The following is a 19,782-nucleotide window of genomic DNA, read 5'->3' on the forward strand; positions in this document are numbered from 1 at the left end:
CTGTCTCAGCAATCCTTTCAGAAACGTCACAGGTCCAGCAGTTAAAGCTCTAGACTTTGTTCCAGTTATGCTCATAGTGTCATAACCCATAAGAATATGTGCCTTGATAAGAACCCTGGGTATCTCTGGTCAAGTTTCTTGTACAGAATATGAAGCAGGATTAAGTGTCTTTTCTTGACTGTTCCATAAAATATTTATAACTCAGACAATCACTGACTTATGAACATTGCAACAAATCAAAGTAGCACAATAATAATATTTGTCATTTGACAGTACAGTGACTCAAATGCAACCATTTCAAACAACCCACTCAACATGTGGTTCAACACGAAGGTCTGCTTCCTCCAATGTGCTGTTAAGTTCTTGAACAACATGGCCCATACCTTTTGAATATATCTCTGCAGCACCAACTTCTCACTGACAATCATTCCACTTGCAATAATTGGAAATTCAGTATTCACCGAAGCATCAGTAATGTTTTGGCAAGTTAATATATCCAAGTTCATCTTGTTTGATGTTGATGACCAGAATTTATCAAGTTGCACAGGTAAAGGTGTTGACCTTTTGATGCAGGCAAAGGTCAATTTTTCCACTTGTAGACATTTGTCTGATCCTCTCACATTCTTTGACAGATGGTTCAAGATAGCTGTCAAAGACAATGTGCAGTTCTTGCAAGATGCACACTGACTTTGATATCGGTAAAACAATCTGAATGACCTCTCCGAAGTTTTGCATGGATGAAATCTTGACTATTCACAATTGTTCAGAAGAACAGCAGTTTTCAATGAGGACACTTTTTCGAATTGAAAATCTTCAGGTGAAACTCTTTCTTCAAGCTCTTGTACATGCACAAACCTTGTCGTGCTACACAGGTTTGGTTGCAGCATCTCCATCAAATAATACGTACAGAATATCCGGGATAAATTCACACCATTCTTTTGCTACATCCATCTCTCTATGTGCTTGAAAAAGTCATTTTTTTGTAACCTATTTTGTAGTGGCTGGTTCGACGTAACTCTTACTATGGCAATTAAAGTGTGGACGTTTTGCTTTAGTGATTATGTCAAACAGCTTTTTCTCTTTCAGTACAAATTTTTGCTGCTTCAGTTCTGTGTATAGTTATGAACCATGTTCCAGGACACCTAGTAGATGTTTCTTTATTTCGTTATCCACATATTGTTTAGTCACAAAGTTGTGTAGTCCCCCAGGCTCAGTCCTCTTAAAGGGGTTTCCTTGCTGCTGCATGAAATGAAGAAGGCTGTCAACATGTTTATGAAAACATGCCCCTCTCTTTCCCATAAGTTTGTGGTGAGGAACCGTTTTCACGATGGTCCATTAATTTGGAATTTGTCATCTCTCTGAAAACATTGCAAATAGAAAGGACTTCATGGTAATCTAGCTGCCATTGAGCAACATATTCACGTTTATGTGTCTGACCAACAATTCCCTTGAAACTTTTCTGTGATCCCTGGATCGTGTGTTCCAGTTTCATATCTGGAGTCATACCATTGAACTTTCTTGCTCTGTCTTTCACCACAAAGGGGGTCATTCCGACCCCGGCGGCCGGGGTCGGCGGGTGCACCGCCAACAGGCTGGCGGTGCTCCGCAGGGCATTCTGACCGCGGCGGTTTGGCCGCGGTCAGAACAGGAAAACCGGCGGTCTCCCGCCGGTTTTCCGCTGCCCTCAGGAATCCTCCATGGCGGCGCAGCTTGCTGCGCCGCCATGGGGATTCCGACACCCCATACCGCCATCCTGTTCCTGGCGGTTCGCCCGCCAGGAACAGGATGGCGGTATGGGGTGTCGTGGGGCCCCTGGGGGCCCCTGCAGTACCCATGCCAATGGCATGGGCACTGCAGGGGCCTCCGTAAGAGGGCCCCACAAAGAATTTCAGTGTCTGCTTTGCAGACACTGAAATTTGCGACGGGTGCAACTGCACCCGTCGCACCTTCCCACTCCGCCGGCTCCATTCGGAGCCGGCTTCCTCGTGGGAAGGGGTTTCCCACTGGGCTGGCGGGCGGCCTTCTGGCGGTCGCCCGCCAGCCCAGCGCGAAACACAGAATCACCGCAGCGGTCTTCAGACCGCGGAGCGGTGTTCTGTCGGGGGAACTCTGGCGGGTGGCCTCCACCGCCCGCCAGAGTTAGAATGACCCCCAAAATGTCTTTGGATGAATTTTCTGCAGAGGTATAGTTTTTCTACCTCTAGTTTCTTCACTCTTTCCAAATACCAGGACCCATGTCTCAGTTAGTTTATGCAATCGAATTCGCGAAGCACATTAATCGGTGACTCCACAGTCTTCACGTGCAGCTCCCAATCACCTTTCTGATCATCATGTTCTAAGTTTTTCACTAGAGCTATTGTGTAAAACATTTCCCCAGTAATTGCAAAGTTCTGATTTTTCTTCACATTCTTTGATTTACTCTGTGAACTTGACTTTCAGGTTTTTCTGATTTTGAACTGAGTGTATTGAACATTGCCTGGCTTTGCATTATGTCTTTTGAATGAAGTGCACCCTGTGCCTTATTCACTTCTGAGATAAGATATGCAAAATTTAATTTGTCATTCTTGTTCCAGAAAGCATTTCAACACAATGTTTCTATAGTCTCAGATATGATGAGCATACCTTGTAACAACTAACATAATGAATTTTCTTCCAAAGATTTCAGCCTCAATAAGTGTATCGTCTATGCCACATCCACTGAGAGAACTTTCTGCACACCACAACACAACTTTTGTCATGTGGAAAACACCCATCATTGAATAAAGATCTTCAAATTCTACTGGATTGCTCATAAAAATGTCAGCTACAATACGGAAAACATCACAGAAAATTGACAGGATAGGCTTGTCTTCGAGATGAGCACACACATTTTGGAAACTTTTTAGAGCTGTGTATACTGTTTCGTAGTTTGTGACTGGAGATTGTATTACTCGTAAAAACCCAACCTTCTCAGTGGGATGATATTCTGGGAGGTCAGAGCATGAATCCCAGCCCGAGGAGGCTTTTCTTCATACTTCAGTCCACACCGAATAAGCAATATGATAACTTCAGTTAAATCAGCTTTGCGGACTGGAGCATCAGGTAGAAGAAGATCCAGGTCCTCAACCACTTTGAAACATACTGGTAGACTGGAACACGTTGATGGCTTGCAGTGATTTTGCACATGTTGAAAGGCAGTTGGTTTATAAGTTTACAGCTTCCTTTGTTTATGCTTACAGCTGAGACGGTTTGTTTTCCAGAACCTACTTCTTTGGTATAGTCTTGAAAAAGCACCATAGCAGTAGCATATGTGCTGGATGTTCCAGACAAAGAACAGCTGTCTTCAAAATCAAAATTATCAAGAGCAGCAATTGTAAATCCTTTCCTGGTAAAGTGACTTGGAAGAGGTGTGCTGTTGGATTCTCCAAGATTTTACAGCATGAGCTGCTCTCAAGTACCTGCTCCGTACTATGTCATTATAACCTGTTGAAACACCAATCTATTCATTGAAGTAATAAGCTCTCTACTTTTGCACTTGTCATAGATTTTGTGGGCAGTCATCATGTGTAGCAGAGTTTTCTTTTTTCTGTGATGTAATTCATAAAACATGATTTGGAAAAGACAGTACATTTGTACAGCATAAGCCTGTCGGTTCATGGGATTGTCTTCCACTTCTTCGCTTATATCTTCAAAGCCATCATCAATGTTCTGTTCCAAACTCAAGAACTTTTGTTTGTAGTAGTTTTGCTTTGCTAATATTAGGCAATGATGTAAAAATTATAAGGAAACATCAGGCATTATTGTTGAGTCGCATGAATTGCGGAGTCTGGAGCATCCCTAAATTTGTCATTGAGTCCAAAATCTAAATCATTTGGGACGTTTCTTAAAATGGTTCCTGCTGATTTTACTGCATCCTGTGATCTTATTTTGCCAGCAAGAAGTTCAGGAGTCAAATCAGCTGAGAATACCATACATGGCTCATTCTTTTTGTTAGGCTGACAAAAAACAAATTCTGTCATAGTACAGCCTCATCAGAAAAATCTTAATTTCATTATTATGGATCAATACAGTTTCATCAGTGTTGATAATTATTTCTCATATCTCTTAGAGTGTGAACCCGTAGCCAGCACCCAATCAATCAATCAATCAATTTGTAAAGCGCGCTACATACCCATGAGGGTTTCAAGGTGCTGGGGGGGGGTTGGGTGTGCTCGAAGAGCCAAGTCTTGAGGAGTTTTCTGAAGGAAAGAAGGTCCCGGGTCTGTCGTAGATCCGGCGGGAGGGTGTTCCAGGTCTTGGCGGCGAGGTACGAGAATGATCTGCTGCCGGAAGATTTGCGTCGGATGCGTGGGATGGAGACGAGGGCGAGGTTAGCGGAGCGGAGATGCCGGGTGGGGGTGTAGAAGCTAAGTCTGTTGTTCAGGTATGATGGTACGGTGTTGTGGAGTGCCTTGTGTGTGTGGGTGAGGAGCTTGAAGGTGATCCTCTTGTTGACGGGGAGCCAGTGAAGGTCTCTTAGGTGGGGGGTGATGTGGCAGTGGCGAGGGATGTTGAGGATGAGTCGGGCGCAGGCGTTTTGGATGCGTTTGAGGCGTTGGAGGAGTTTGGATGAGATACCGGTATAGAGGGCGTTGCCGTAGTCGAGTCTGCTACTGACGAGGGCCTGGGTTACTGTTTTTCTTGTGTCTGTTGGGATCCATTTGTAAACTCTGCGAAGCATGCGGAGGGTGTTGTAGCAGAAGGAGGAGATGGCACTGACCTGCTTTGACATGGAGAGTGAGGAGTCGAGGGTGAAGCCGAGGTTTCGTGCGCTGTCGGTTGGTGTCGGTGGGGGACCCAGCGTGGACGGCCACCATGAGTTGTCCCAGGAGGACGGGGTGCGCCCAAGGATGAGGACCTCTGTTTTGTCCGAGTTCAGCTTTACCCGGCTGTCTCTCACCCAGTCGGCGATGGCTTTTAGTCCCTCCTGGAGGTTGGTTTTGGAGGTGTGCGGGTCCTTGGTGAGGGAGAGGATGAGTTGGGTGTCGTCGGCGTAGGAGATGATGTTGAGTTTGTGTTGGCGGGGCACTTGTGCGAGACGGGCCATGTAGATGTTGAACAGCGTTGGGCTGAGGGATGAGCCCTGGGGTACGCTGCTGATGATATTGAAGGCTTTCGATTGGTATGAGGGGAGGCGGACTCTTTGGGTTCTGCCGGCGAGGAAGGATGCGGTCCATTCGAGGGCCTGGTCCTGGATTCCTGCTGCGTGGAGGCAGGATTTTAGGGTGTGGTGACAGATTGTGTCAAAGGCGGCTGATAGGTCTAGGAGGATGAGGGCTGATGTTTCTCCATTGTCGAGGTGGCTTCTGATGTCGTCTGTGGCGGCGAGGAGGGTGGTTTCGGTGCTGTGGTTGCGTCTGAAGCCAGACTGGGAGGGGTCGAGGATGTTGTTGTCTTCGAGGTACCGAGTGAGCTGAGTGTTGACGATTTTCTCGATGACCTTCGCCGGGAAAGGGAGCAGGGATATGGGCCGGAAGATTTTCAGGTCCTCGGGGTCCGCCTTTGGTTTCTTGAGAAGGGTGTTGATTTCGGCGTGTTTCCAGCTTTCCGGGAATCTTGCAGTTTCGAAGGAGATGTTGATGGCTTTCCGTAGGTGTGGTGCGATGGCTGTGTCTGCTTTGTTGAAGATGTGGTGTGGGCAGGGGTCTGATGGTGATCTGGAGTGGATGGAGTTCATGGTCTTGCGGGTTTCGTCATCGCTGATGTTGGTCCAGGAGGTCAGTCGGCTGGAGCGGGTGGAGTTCGTGGTGGGTGGGGTAGGAGCATCCAGAGTGTGAGGGGAGTTGAAGCTGTCGTGGATGTCCGTGATTTTTTGGTGGAAGGCAGTTGCTAGGGCGTCGCATAGTTCTTGGGAGGGGGTGATGTCGTTGACGGTGGCGTTTGGGTTGGAGAGTTCTTTTACGATGCTGAAAAGTTATTTGCAGTCGTGGGTGTTGTTTTCTAGGCAGGTTTTGAAGGAGGATCTTTTAGCTAGCCTGATGAGTTGGTGGTGTTTGCGTGTGGCATCCTTGAGTGCTGTGTGGTTGTCTAGAGTGCGTTCAAGTAGCGATATTTGCTTGAGTTTTTGGCAGTGGCGTTCAGAGGCTTGGAGGTCATCGGTGAACCAGGTGGCTTTTTTGTTGATGTGGTTGTTGGAGGGTTTTCTGAGTGGAGCAAGGCGGTCGGCGCAGTCGTTGATCCATATCTTGAGGTTGTGTGCCGCAATGTCGGGGTCGGTGGGGTTGACGGGTAGTTTCTGGGCTAGGGCATTGGTTAGTTGAAATTCGGTGACTTTGCCCCATCGACGGCGTGGTGGTTGTTCAGTGAGGTGGTGTTTTGTCTATTTCTTGAAGGTGAAGTGGATGCAGTGGTGGTCGGTACAGTAGAGTTCGGTGGTATGGTTGAAGGTGACGTGGTTGTTTGTGGAGAAGATGGGGTCAAGGGTGTGACCGGCTGTGTGGGTGGGTGTGTTGACGAGCTGTGTGAAGCCGAGGTTGGCGAGATTTTCGGTCAGGGTGGTGGAGTTGGTGTCATTGTTGTTTTCGAGGTGAAAGTTCAGGTCCCCGAGGAGGATGTAGTCTGTAGAGGCGAGTGCGTGGGTGCTGCACAGGTCGGCGTTGGCATTGCTGAAAGGTGCCCTGGGTCCTGGGGGTCTATAGATGAGGGTTCCTCTGAGCGTGGTGTTGGGGTCGTTGCGGACTTGGAAGTGAAGGAGCTTGGCGGCGCTGAAGGTGTCGTCCAGGGTGGTTTTCACTTCGAGGGTGGCTTTGTGGACGATGGCTATGCCTCCTCTGGTTCTGTTGGTGCGGTCTCGATGTGCGACTATGTATCCGTTCGGGATGGCTATGGCAATATCGGGTACTAAGGAGTCGTTCCACCCAGTTTTGGTTAGAAAGGCCACGTCCGGGGAGGTGGAGTCGAGCAGGTCCCAGACTTCGATGGCGTGCTTGCGTGCTGAGCGGGTGTTGAGGAGTATGCAACGGAGGTGGTTGGTCTTGATCCTAGGAGGTATGTGGGCTCTGTTGCAGGTGAAGCTGCAGTTGTGGCAGGAGAAGGGTCCGTGCGTGCCCTTTGGAGAGGCCTGGAAGCAGGTGGTGTCTCGGCAGGTGTTGAGTGTGCGGAGGGTGTCGGTGTTGTAGCGAATGCTGACGGGGTGGCTGTTCCCGGGGCCAGGGGTTCTGGCGCTGGGCGCGGTCCAGGCGCGGATGGGCGCAGACTGGCTTGCCTTCGGTGTGGCCGCGCCACAGCTGCCATAAGAGGTGGGGAGGGTGGGAGTGGCAGCTGGGAGGCGGGAGGGCCTGGCGAATGAGAAGGGTGGGGCCACAGGGGACGCAGCGGCGGGAAAAAGGAAAAAGGAGGCAGCAAGGAACGGTGAGAAGGAGGGGGGAGGTGGGAGGGGCCGCAGGAGACGGAGCGGCGGGAAAAAGTAAAAAGGAGGCAGCAAGGAGCAGTGAGAAGGAGGGGGGAGGGGGGAGGGGCCGCAGGGGAAGCAGCGGCAGGAAAAAGGAGGCAGCAAAGGAAATGGGATGGAGGTGTGATTCATTAGTTTCTGCTATTTTATGACCATTTTTTCCATTGTACATGACTTATAGCACTTGTTGTTACAATGTTAAAGTATTTGATCCTCTTCACTCATCAGTTTCAATCTTTTGTGTGCTTTGTCTTGCCGTATTTCTGCAGCATCTCAAACTCTCTTCGGTCCAGTCACAGTTGATGTTAGCGTTTCTTTTTGATTAGTTTGGCATCTGGCACATTTTTCTTTGTTGTAGGAGTTCTCAGATTTTGTAGTTAGCAACACTCTGTCAGGAGGTAAAGATCCTCTGCTCCCCTCTGCTTCGCTCATGTTTACGAATTTGAATCAACGGAAAACTTGAAACAAACAATATTAAAATAAATTACCAAGATGATGGCTAAAACACATCATTATACAGCCGCCATTTTGGAAAACGAACGAAGGGTTGCTCTGAGAAGTTATTTTCTGTTCCTATAAGACTACTTGATCCCCAAAACTATGTTTTGACACCAACTATAAAGGTCTCTTGGTTCCCGAAATATTACATCATCACTGCCACACATCTGCCATTTTTAAAAACAGAAAAAATCAGCCCAGAATATTAATGTCTACCCAAGTTAAATTACTTCTCTACTGATACAAAAACACAAATAAAAAAAGAATATTTGTGGACCACATTTCTTTTTACAGAGGTATATCAAGGGGCCAGGACTATAAGTGTCATAAGTAGTGAAAGGTACACTTAAAGTTATTGGATCACATCAGATTTGGGTAAAATATGAAATTGAATTATTATTTGGGGTGTGCAACTACCAACCTCAAGGAATGATTACAAACCTTGTCAGGGTGGTCACTAAAGATATCATGGCCATAGGGAGGACATCCTCCTGCCAATTGGCCTGCTTTGCCATACAGGCATGTCATAGCAGGTACTGTTCTGGGATAACCAGGCTTGCTAACACCGTGGTCTGGCTGGCCCAGGTTTTCCACAGAGCAGTGACAGGGGTCCCTTTCACTGCAACCTCCTTAATGTGATGTTTGCCACTCTCTTGTCCACCTCCCTGCTAAAGAATGACAGGGCAAGCTTTACCCTCTCCTCCTGGGAATAGCTACCCCTGGGGTTATACCAGTCACCGCTGTAGAGAGACACCAGTGGGTGGCTGCCTGGTATATACGGTGTCACCGCTCTTGTGTTCTGTCTCCAGACAGTCAAAATATCGGCCTAGTGATATGGCACCATGGGCTTCTTCCCACCAAACCTCACTTTCTTCTGCTCAGGAGTAACCTGGGAATCCCTCCCCTCAAAACTCTTTGGGGGCTTTTGGGAAAATTCTGTGTGTTATGTGTAATGGATCTTCCCCTTTCTTCTGCAGAGAGGAACATGAACCACCCTTCTTATGGCCACTCCCAGGTACCTATGTGGGCATTCTTGTGCTGATCCAGAGAACTGATCCTTCCCAAGTTCCCAAGCTCTCTGTGCACAGTTTGATTGCAACCTATCAGGTGATGGCATAACTTTGTTAAGCAGTTGCACAAGATGTGCTTCTTCATCAACAAATTGTGCAGCCCATCATAACTTGCTATTGTACTCACTTTACCCATCCGTGCAGTGCAGTGCTTGAGGCACCTGCAAAGTACACCCAAGACTGGTGTTTCTACTTCTGGCTATCCCTGAATATCAGGCAATACGTCTCTGGGGTTAGATCAAATTTGACTATGAGGACCCTTTCATGATGCCATATGTTACCTGGTCAGCTGTGTATTTTTCCCAGCAATGGGCATGTGCTTCCACTGGCTACCCTCCTTCCAGTCCTCCCTTGGGATGCTATGCATCTGCAAATCTACCTCATAAGCTGAAAAACATGTATTAATGTCACCCCCATCACATAACTAGGCACTAGATTTCTAGAGATGTAGACCTTGCGCTTACCCCTCCTAGACACTTTTGTATTGTTGCCACTACCATCACTGGACTCAGAGGCCCTCATATCCATCTTTTACTGGCTCCATTTGTGGACCAGCAGGGCTTTCTTCTCTTCTAAGGTAAAGGGAAACTTTTCACCTACAGTTCAAGGGTTGCTGCTACCTTCTTCTTTCAGCAGCTAACTTTTTCTCTTTAGGGGCAAGTGTAGCCTGCAGCAACTTCAAGGCCCACTTTGCCTCCCTGTTCTCTAACTCTGACGAGGACAAACTGTGAATGGACACCTTCTTTCTGCTCTGGACAATGCAGGTGATGCTGTTCCTGGCACTGGGACTTCCTCAGTGTCCTCCTCATTTCCCTCTTTGGCCTTAACCTCATTCTCCTGGTGCATTGTAGCTGATGGACGTCCTCCCAGGCTCTGAGAGCAATGTGATAATAGTCGTTCTTGCATTGCTTGTTCTGCTTCAGTCCTTATTGCTTGCACAGTTTCATCAACTCTGCCATGCTAAGGCTCTCTACATTAACAAGATTCATCTCTGTGTTCCCAGTGAGTGCAAGTGTGACTTTGTAAGAAATCAAAAATAACCCAATTAAAAACATAAAGCTAATTAAAAGTACAAAATGTCAATTTTTGCTGTCAATTTAAATATGGCTTTTTAATGTGTAGTGCTGCAAAACCCAAGTCCTGGATCCCACCTCTGAACATCACTGTAAGAAAATGGATTATTGTTTGCAGTGGGTGACTACCCCCATTGAGGAATAATCACAAATCTTTTCACACTGAACCCTCAAAGTCATTACATTAACCTGTGTTCAACCCCTCTGTTTGCTATGGCATAAACAGGCTTAATTTAGGGCAATGTGTAAAGGTATCTAAGGTTCACCAAAAAAGTAATAAACTCAAAATGCAAAACAGTAAATCTTGGAATTTGAATTAGGAAAATAGAGTAAAATGTAATGCACAAAATGTTAAAAACTCAACAATGGTGACCAGAGATATGAATTTTACAGTATCACGTGGAAATAGTACCAAAGAGCACAAAGCGCCAATGATAGTTACTTGTCTTGGTAGGCCAGAAGCTCACACAATTTTAGGCTAATCACAATGGAGCACGGGTCAGATACACTAACCGGATTTGCCCTGGTCTAATATTTTACCTTCTGACTTAGGTGGTCATTACAACCCTGGCGGACGGTGTTAAAGCGGGAGTAAAACCGCCAACAGGCCGGCGGTAAGAAATGTGCAATTACGACCGTGGCGGCAACCACCAACAAAGACAGCCACTTTAACACTCCGACCGCCACGGCGGTACAAACAAACAGCGCGGCGGTCACCGGCAACAGACAGGCGGGAGACAATGTACCGCCCACACTATTATGACAGGCCAATCTGCCACCTTTTCCGGGGTGGATTCACCGCGGATAAAAACACGGCGGAAACTGGAATTTTGAAGGGAAAACGCTCACCTCTACACACTCCACGAGGAACGAGGACACCATGCAACAGGAAATCCAAATCTACCTTCGATAGTCTTCCTGCTCCTCTACCAGAAGCACGAACGCCGGCGGCGAAGACCACGGTGAGTACTGCACCTACAACACAGGGGGGTGGGAGGGAAAAAACAGGGACATACACACGCAACACCCCCACCCTCACCCACTACAACACACACACTAATGCATATCAATACATCACAGTTACACCCCCTAAGCCCCCAGGAAGAATGCAAAGACAATAGAAAATTAGTGTAACCATTGGAATATATAAAAAAAAAGTAGGCAGAAATATATATATACACCATGTACAAAATAGATACCAAGCATAGTAGTCCAGGTAGTGCACAAAGAAAGTCAGTGGAGCACTGGGACCAAACGGTATGGGCGAGGCCCACACAAGATCCCCGACCATGACGGAGAGAACACTGCAGGGGCATCAGACAGCAACTAAACAGGCACCTCAGGGAGAGGGAAAGGGGGGGCACCTCAGCTGCTTGAGTGCACGACGCCAAATCTACAAGGGGGCCACATGCCCACTGTTCAATCCTGGGGAGTGCAAAGCCACAGTCTCACAAGTCTATACAGTGGGTGGTCTGCCCACTGTTCAATCCTGGGGAGTGCAAAGCCACAGTCTCTCAAGTCTATACAGTGGGTGGTCTGCCCACTGTTCAATCCTGGGGAGTGATAAGCCACAGTCTCACAAGTCTATACAGTGGGTGGTCTGCCCACTGTTCAATCCTGGGGAGTGCAAAGCCACAGTCTCACAAGTCTATACAGTGGGTGGTCTGCCCACTGTTCAATCCTGGGTAGTGCAAAGCCACAGTCTCACAAGTGGATGACAGTCTCCACTGGTTCTGGAGAGGGCATGGTGCCCAGAGTGCTTCATCCTGTTAAGGACAGAGGTACTGGATGACAGTCTCCACTGGTTCTGGAGGGGGCATGGTGCCAAGAGTGCATCATTCACCCCGTGACAGACCCAGTTGCGTCAGTGCCCCTGCCGATCATGGGCTAGCGGTGCTTGAGATGGCGGTGCCCTGTTCAGCGGTGCCTGAGATGGCGGTGCCCTGTTCAGCAGTGCTTGAGATGGCGGTGCCCTGTTCAGCGGTGCTTCAGATGGAGGTGCCCTGTTCAGCGGTGCTTCAGATGGCGGTGCCCTGTTCTGCGGTCTACATTGCAGGTTCTCAGCTGCTGGCTGTCCTTCATGGCCCAACGGGCCTTTTGCTGGCGGTCCTTCATGGCCCAGCTGGGCTGGTGCTGGCGGTGGCCTCCTGGGCAGCTGGGCTGGGCTGGGGCTGGCGGTGGCCTCCTGGGCAGCTGGGCTGGGGCCGGCGGTGGCCGCCTGGCCAGCTGGGCTGGGGCTGCCTCCTGGGCAGCTGGGCTGGTGCTGGCGGTGGCCTCCTGGGCAGCGGGGATGATGGCGGTCTTCTCAGACTTGCCGTGTTTCTTGTGGCCCTTCCCCACCTTGGAAGGTGTCACAGCTGACTCCATACTCTCAACAGGACCCCTGGGAGCGGCTTTGGTGGCTGGAGTCTTCCCCCTCTCCTGCCGGGCACTGGCCAACTTCTGATGCTTCACAGGTGGGGGACTGTCTGTGCTGTGGCTCCGTGCCACACTGGCTGCCCTGGTGGCCGGTACACTCCACATTTCGGTGACTACAGGCACCACTGGTCCCGGAGATGTTGTGGCTGAGGTGCTAGTTCGGGACCTAGGAGACGGACGGGGTGGGGGCGGTGTGGGAAAGAGGTCATGGGTGGACAGGTAGCTGGAGGGGGGTTGGGAGTGGAGGAAGAGGTGGTGGCTGTAGGAGGTGTACCTTTGGTGACTTTGGGTGAAGGTGCATGCGCTGGAGGCTGTCGTGAGGTGGATGGCTGTTGGGTGGGTGTGTCCCTGCGTTTGTGTATCTTGGGAGGGGGCGTCACAGACACACTGGGAGAGGACACAGGGGACGTGTGAATGGTAGTGGGGGTGGTGACTGCACGTGAGCGGGGTGGTAGTGGGGGTGGTGACTGCACGTGAGCGGGGTGTGGTGGTGGGTGTGCTGGAGAGGGACGTAGTGGCTGAGGATGTAGTGCATGCAGGTGTGAGTGTAGACGAGACTGGGAGGGAGGAGGGAGACGAGGAGGAGGGGGACACAGTGGAGGCAGTGGATGTTGGTGTGTCTGCACGTGTGTGATGCTTGCGTGAGTGCTTGTGGGATGTGTGGTGCTTATGTTTGCCTGAGCTTCCCTTGTGTGTTGAGGTGTGTGCATGTTGGTCTGTAGGTGTGCTTGGGATAGGCAGAGGTACAGGGGATTGAGTCGGGGTGGAGGCCCACCTCTTCTGGTGGGCGCTGACCTACATTAAATGTACAGGGGAAAAAGAGACGTTATTACCAACTGCACTGTCAAAGTGATTGGCCCCCATCCCTACCCTTGCCATGTGGCACATGCATTCACCGTCTTTCATGCACGCAGCACTCTGCCCCCTTCCTTCTTACATCCAGCCCTCTCCACACAGGCATAGCCCATACAACATGCTCCCTGTGTACTTACCTGTTTGTCTGGAGGACCGTAGAGTAGCGTGTACTGGGGGAGGACCCCATCCACAAGTTTCTCCAACTCCTCCGAATGTGAAGGCAGGGGCCCTTTCCCCAGACACTCGAGCCATTGTCTCTTACAGACCGAGGTCACAGCAGCACTTGCAGTGTAGGTCCTCTCCTGTCAAAGATCAGGTATTGAGTGATTGAAGTGATAGAAAATGGTGGTCACGTCCGCGGCGGTGCGTACTGTGACCGCCGGCATACATCGTCATTGGCTCCTGGGACCCATAGGGTCCAATGTTAACCAATGCAGCCTTGCGCCGTGGTCTTCGACCGCCTACCGCGATGGTGTACAATGCCAGCGCAGTTACCTCACATCCTATTGTCCCACTTTACAGGTCAGGCAGCCGCCATTTCAGGGGCCCACATGGCTTAATTTTCAACTACGTCACACAGACCTAGGCCTAGACTCAACACACATACAGGCCACCTTTTGTGTATGAATGGTGTTCTGTGTAAACTGTGGGTACGTACCTCTGAGTTGATTGACTCTGTGCTCGCTGTTGTCCTTCATAGGCACCGTCCGCTGGGACATGTGAGGAGATGGCGCCATCCTCCGGTGTACCGACCGTTGGTGGACCTGTCGACAATGGAGGAGCGACATTTGATTATCACATACAGGCTTGACCCTGCCACAATCCAGGATCTGTGTACCCAGTTGGAGCCAGACCTGATGTCAGCAATCCGCCATCCCACAGGAATCCCCCCTCAAGTGCAGGTGCTGTCAGTGCTCCATTTCCTTGCAAGTGGGTCATTTCAACCAACAGTGGCCATGGCATCAGGGATGTCCCAGCCTATGTTTTCCAATGTATTGTCCAGAGTGTTGTCTGCCCTTCTGAAACACATGCGGAGCTACATCGTTTTCCCTCAGGTGGAGGATTTGCCTACAGTGAAAGGGGATTTCTATGCCCTGAGACATATCCCCAGCATCATAGGTGCCATTGATGGGACCCATGTGGCTTTGGTCCCCTCCCACAGGAGTGAACAGGTGTACAGAAACCGGAAGAGTTATCATTCGATGAATGTACAGATGGTATGTTTGGCAGACCAGTACATCTCCCATGTGAATGCCATGTTCCCTGGCTCAGTGCATCACGCCTACATCCTGCGGAATAGCAGCATCCCTTGAGTGATGGGGCAACACCAGAGGCACCGTGTGTGGCTATTAGGTGAGCACCTGGAACCAAGTCAGTGGGAATGGTTGTCTGGGTCTGGGGATATCCCTCCAGGTTAGTGTGTGTCTAACAGTTGTCCCTCACCATTTGCAGGTGACTCTGGTTACCCCAACCTGTCATGGCTACTGACGCCAGTGAGGAATCCCAGGACAAGGGCAGAGGAACGCTACAATTAGGCCCATGGGTGAATTAGGAGGGTGATCGAGCGGACCTTCGGGCTCCTGAAGGCCAGGTTCAGGTGCCTCCATATGACAGGTGGATCCCTATTCTACTCACGAAAGAAGGTGTGCCAGATCATCGTAGCCTGCTGTATGCTTCATAACTTGGCTTTGTGACAACAGGTGCCTTTTCTGCAGGAGGATGATCCAGATGGCGGTGCTGTTGCAGCTGTGGAGCCTGTGGACAGTGAAGACAAGGAAGCAGAGGAAGAAGACATGCACAACAGGGACTCAGTGATCCAGAAATATTTCCAGTGAGACACAGGTAAGAATACAAACCTGCCTACAACCTGTACTTTAACACTACTACCTCTCTACTGTGTGTCGTTTTCACCCAGTGTATGGTCACTGAGTTGTCACTTTCCCTTACGATTTCACAGATGTGGGTCCCACTGTGTGACATCTGCTTAGATTCCTCATGGACTAGAGCTGTGTGACATAGGTATGTTGACATTAATATTTAAAAAGCATTTTGTCACTCTAATTGCTAATACACTATTTCGAAATCACAGACAGACTCCAGATTGTTTTGTGCTTTAGGTGTGTTTATTTAAGTGCTCAATATTGGAGGGGGTCGTGAAATGGTGAGTAGTGATGGCGGAGGAATGTCCATGGCAGAGTCCAGTCTATCAGTCTCACAGGTGCATTGCCCATATGGGCATAGGAAGTGGAGCTGGGGCAGTTAAAGTATGGACAGGGTGACAAAGTGGGACATTAGGATGACAATCAGGGTGGTCTCATTTCTTGGCGGGGGTCTTGGGATCGTGCTCTGTCTTTGTCCTGGATCTCAGGGACCGTTTGCGGGGTGGTTCTCCCTCTGCAGGGGGTGGGGTGCTGGTGTGGTGGTCCTGTGGCGGGGCGTCCTGTCCACTAGCGCCGGCGGAGGTGGTGTGCAGTTCATCATCCATGCTAGTGTCAGGGGCCCCTTATAGTGCCACAGTGTCCCTCCTGGTGTTCACAAGTTCCTTCAGCACCCCTACGATGGTGCCAGGGTGGAGCTGATGGTTCTGTGTTTCTCCCTGAAGCCCACATACTGTTCCTCCTGCAGGCGCTGGATCTCCTGAAACTTGGCCAGTACTGTTGCCATCGTCTCCTGGGAGTGGTGGTAGGCTCCCATGATGGAGGAGAGGGCCTCGTGGAGAGTGGGTTCCCTTGGCCTGTCTGCCCCTTGTCTCACAGCAGCCCTCCAAGTTCCCCTGTGTTCCTGGGCCTCCGTCCCCTGGACCGTGTGCCCACTACCACTGCCCCCAGGTCCCTGTTGTTGTTGGGGTGGTGGGTTATCTTGTGTTCCCTGTAGTGGTGGACACACAGCTGATTGACGTGTCCTGGGGACGGAGGTATGGGCCCCCTGGGTGGGTGCTGTGCTGGTGCTTCCAGAGGGTGGAAGGTCTGTAGTGGCCTGTGACTGTGTGATGGGAACCGACTGTCCCGAGGTCCCTGATGGGCCGGGCTGGTCATCTAGATCCAGTTGGACAGAGGTGCTGTCATCACTGTGGGCCTCTTCTGTTGGTGGTGTGGACATGTGTGGACCCTCCTGTCCAGTGACGTTGGGTAGAGGTCCTGCAGGGGTATAAAAGGATGGTTATTACATCTGTGTGTGTCATGGTGTGCAATGGGTGGGTGATCGTGTACCCCAGTGTTTGCATTCCTGTGTGGGACCTTGTGTGATGATGGTTTAGGGGGTTGTATGGGTATGTGCAGTGGGCATGCTTTAGTGATGGGTGTCCATGCTTTGTTGTTGCATGCAGGGCTTGGTGTTGGGATGGGTGGCTAGTGATGTTGGGACATATGTGAGGAGTTAGGGTGCTGGGGGTGAGGGTGAGGGTGGGGGTATGTGATAGCATGCAGGTAGGGTGGGGGTTGTAATATTTATGATTGGACTTACCAGAGTCCATTCCTCCAGCTACTCCTGCGAGGCCCTCAGGATGCAGAATCGCCAAGACCTGCTCCTCCCATGTTGTTAGTTGTGGGGGAGGAGGGGGGGTCCGCCGCCAGTCCGCTGAACCACCAGGTGGTGTCTTGAGACCACGGAACGCACCTTCCCCCGTAGGTCGTTCCACCTCTTCCTGATGTCCTCCCGATTTCTTGGGTGCTTTCCCACTGCGTTGACCCTGTCGACTATTCTTCGCCATAGCTCCATCTTCCTTGCAACGGAGGTGTGCTGCACCAGTGCTCCGAATAGCTGTGGCTCTACCCGGACGATTTCCTCCACCATGACCCTGAGCTCCTCCCCCGAGAACCTGGGGTGTCTTTGCCTTGCCATGGGATGGTGTAGGTGATGTGTGGGGTGGAGTGTGTGGTGATAAGTGTGGTGAAATGTAGTGGTGTGTTGTGTGAGGTGCGTGAAAGTTGTGTGGGTGATGGTGTTGTGTGCCTGTGGATGCTGTTGTTCTTGCTGGTGCTCTCTCTCTGGCCTTCTTTCAGATTTTTTTGTCGTGGGGGTTTGTGGGTGATGTGGGTGTGTGTTTTATATTGTATTGGGTGTGTGGGAGTGGTGTGTGTATGTGTATCAGGTGTGTGTATTTCGAATTGTCCAATGTGGCTGTGTTTTGTAAATGTGTGTGTATTTTGAGCGCAGCGGTGTGTACCGCCAATGGCATACCGCGGTTGAAAGACCGCCGCGTGGATTTGTGTGTCGTGATAGTGTGGGCGTATTTCTGTTGGCGTGACGGTGGAGGTTTTGTTTTTGCCAGTTTATCACTGACCTTTTGTGTGGCGGACTTGTGTGGGTGTCTGAATTTTGGTAGATTCATAAATGTGGGTCATAATAGCTGTGGCGGTTTTCCGCGGCCGCGGTGGTGTGTTGGCGGTCTTCTGCACGGCGGTAAGCGGCTTTTAACGCCAATGTTGTAATGACCGCCTTAGTCTTTTAAGTCCCAAATCAACCCCAGGTGTACACTTTGAAAGCCACCCTGGGCCTCAGGCACTTCATAGACTCACAGGTTATTAGGCAGATACCAACAGCAGGGTCCAGTCGAGGTCCATTTGCAACTAGTGAACTGGGTACTTACAAGAAAATGCCTCTTGTAGTTCGTTGTATTTTTGTAGCTCGAACAGGAGGTCAGCCTCATGAGGATCCTTGTAGTCCTCTTCTTGGCCCTGGATACAAAAGGAAGTTGGTCCAGTCCTTCTGGTTTCCTCTCAAGGCCTCTTCTGATCTTCGGCAGGTCCAGAAAGTGTTCTGAAGTTTGTGCCTGGAGATGCCACATTTATGCCTGGCACGAAGTAGTGGGTGCGGTGACAGATAGAAGTCTGGTTGCTGAAGGACTCAGATTTCTGTCTCTAGATTTACATGCAGCCCGTGGACAGCATGAAATGAGAGCAAGCTGGATGCTAAGAAAACAGTTAGTGTGATCCGCTGTCTGGTTGCTAAAAGCCTATGCTTTTGTCCTACCATACAGTTTATCACAAAAATTGTCTTGCCATCCTGTTTTCCCCCATTAAACGTGTATCCCAAGAGTTATATGTAAACCCAGCAGACCTGTCAAGCAGGATTTGACACTCAAGCAGAATGTGACACTCTAGCATTTCACACTTGTTCACACCTATTGAAAGCTAATTACTGGCTGGGAGAAGCTGGAGAGCCACATGCTAATTAATCTCCAGGAACTTCAGGCAGGGAAACAGTAACTTTCTAAGAATTATTTTTTTCTTAATATTCATTAAAAATCTGACTTGGCAATTTATTTGGATTTTTAAAAACTATTAAAATCGTTGTTTAATTATTTTTCTGACTGATCTCATTCCTGAGATACAGTATTTGTATTTGAATCTGTATTCTAGTTTTCTGTATAGCACAGCTAGGCCTGCCACAGTGAAAATAACTTTTGGCTGCTAGTCACAGTAAGGACATTTTAACATTTATATTTTACATGTCCTGCTTTTAAATATCAAGCACCCTGACTTGAGGACTATAATGCCTACATACATGTGATTTATCAATATTTAAAAGTGAGGTTTTTATTTTCAAGGGGTTTATTTTGGCAGGTTGAATTACATTTTTTACACAGCTACAGTCAGGCTACAGTGGCATGCCTGAAGCCATTTGTGCACTGCCACTGTAGTGCGTGGCACAATAGGTGCTGCAATTCACTTGCTGCATTTAACTGGCAGGCCGTGGGTACAATGTGCACCATATACTAGGCATTTATAGGCAAGTTAAACATGCTGATTAGGAATATGCCAATTCAAACATATTAAATGGCACAACACATGCACTGTACTGATGGACAGCAGGGGTAAATTATGCAGTGTTCTAGAGCCAGCAAAAATATAGGCTCCAGAAAAAGATAAAGCAATCCAGGGTAAGCATGCAGAAAAGTTGAATTTCCTACAGGTGACAAATATTCAAATATATTTTTTCATCATGGAAACTATTTAGAGAGCTTGTGCTGTTAAAACAGCTTGAAACATCATATCTTTTAGTTATTATAGGATCCATGCCAGTCGCTCTTTAAATTTGTATTTATATATACATATATAAATGCAATTAGCTTTCTTTTTCTGTTTTTCTCATTTGCATTCTTCCCTTCTAGAAAACCCACATAAATGCACATTTCATCCAGCCATAGTGGTTTCCACACATTGGCAGCAACTTTCTATTAATCTTGAGGATAGTCTATGCTCCCACCATTAATAGCTAGTAGAGCCTAAGGGCTTGACTCAGAGCTTGGTGGGCAGGGTTACTCTGTCACAAACGTGATGGATATCCTGTCCACCGTATTACGATTTCATTGTTTCCTATGGAAATCATAGTACAGCAAATGGGATATTTGTCATGTTTGTGACAGAGATCAGGCCCTAACTCATCTAGTTGATTTAACTGGTATCTGAGGAGACTCACAGTCTTTCTTTCTTACTCCAAAAGTCCAACAACATCTCTC

At 49.1% G+C, this 19,782-nt stretch overlaps 1 long non-coding RNA gene across 1 annotated transcript in view; it reads right to left on the minus strand.

The window, feature by feature from the left end:
- The window catches only part of LOC138283409 (uncharacterized), a 404,344-nt gene that overhangs the window by 359,142 nt on the left and 25,420 nt on the right, over positions 1–19,782 (minus strand). The window lies entirely within an intron of this gene.

This window comes from Pleurodeles waltl, chromosome 3_1, assembly GCF_031143425.1.
Source record: "Pleurodeles waltl isolate 20211129_DDA chromosome 3_1, aPleWal1.hap1.20221129, whole genome shotgun sequence".
NCBI classification, from domain to species: Eukaryota; Metazoa; Chordata; class Amphibia; order Caudata; family Salamandridae; genus Pleurodeles; species Pleurodeles waltl.